At 29.3% G+C, this 440-nt stretch overlaps 1 protein-coding gene across 2 annotated transcripts in view; it reads right to left on the bottom strand.

Moving 5' to 3' along the window:
* LOC116396352 (serine/threonine-protein kinase N1-like) overlaps window positions 1-440 on the bottom strand; it is a 37,143-nt gene that overhangs the window by 4,373 nt on the left and 32,330 nt on the right. The gene's annotated exons all lie outside the window — the stretch shown is intronic.

Raw genomic sequence — 440 nt, 5'->3', positions numbered from 1 at the left:
GATACCATGAGATTCAATCGTCCTGACTTTAAGTTATTATAATATTAACTCAACGTGTGGAGTTCCTCAGGGCTCAGCATTAGGCCCATTATTGTTTATGTGGTACATAAATTATACATGCAATTTTCCAAAACGTTGTTTTGTTGGGGTTAAAATTTGGATTTTGGTTTCGGAAAAGCAATTATACGAGTTGGTTAGATTTTAGCAAAGTATCTCCGTATTTAAGCGAAGCATCATCTTTGGTAATGCGTGTAATTGTGTTTTTATGTACCACGGAAACGTGTTTGAAATGAGAGAAAGTCAATATGCATATATATATACATATATATATATACATATACATATACCTACATATACATACATATACACATATATATACATATACATATATACATATATACATACACATATATACATATACATATACACATATACATATA

This window comes from Anarrhichthys ocellatus, unplaced genomic scaffold (genome assembly GCF_004355925.1).
Source record: "Anarrhichthys ocellatus isolate YVR2014 unplaced genomic scaffold, GSC_Weel_1.0 scaffold55, whole genome shotgun sequence".
In the NCBI taxonomy this organism is placed as follows: Eukaryota; Metazoa; Chordata; class Actinopteri; order Perciformes; family Anarhichadidae; genus Anarrhichthys; species Anarrhichthys ocellatus.
Note: the sequence above shows the minus strand (reverse complement) of the source record. Positions and strands in the feature narration are given on the sequence as shown.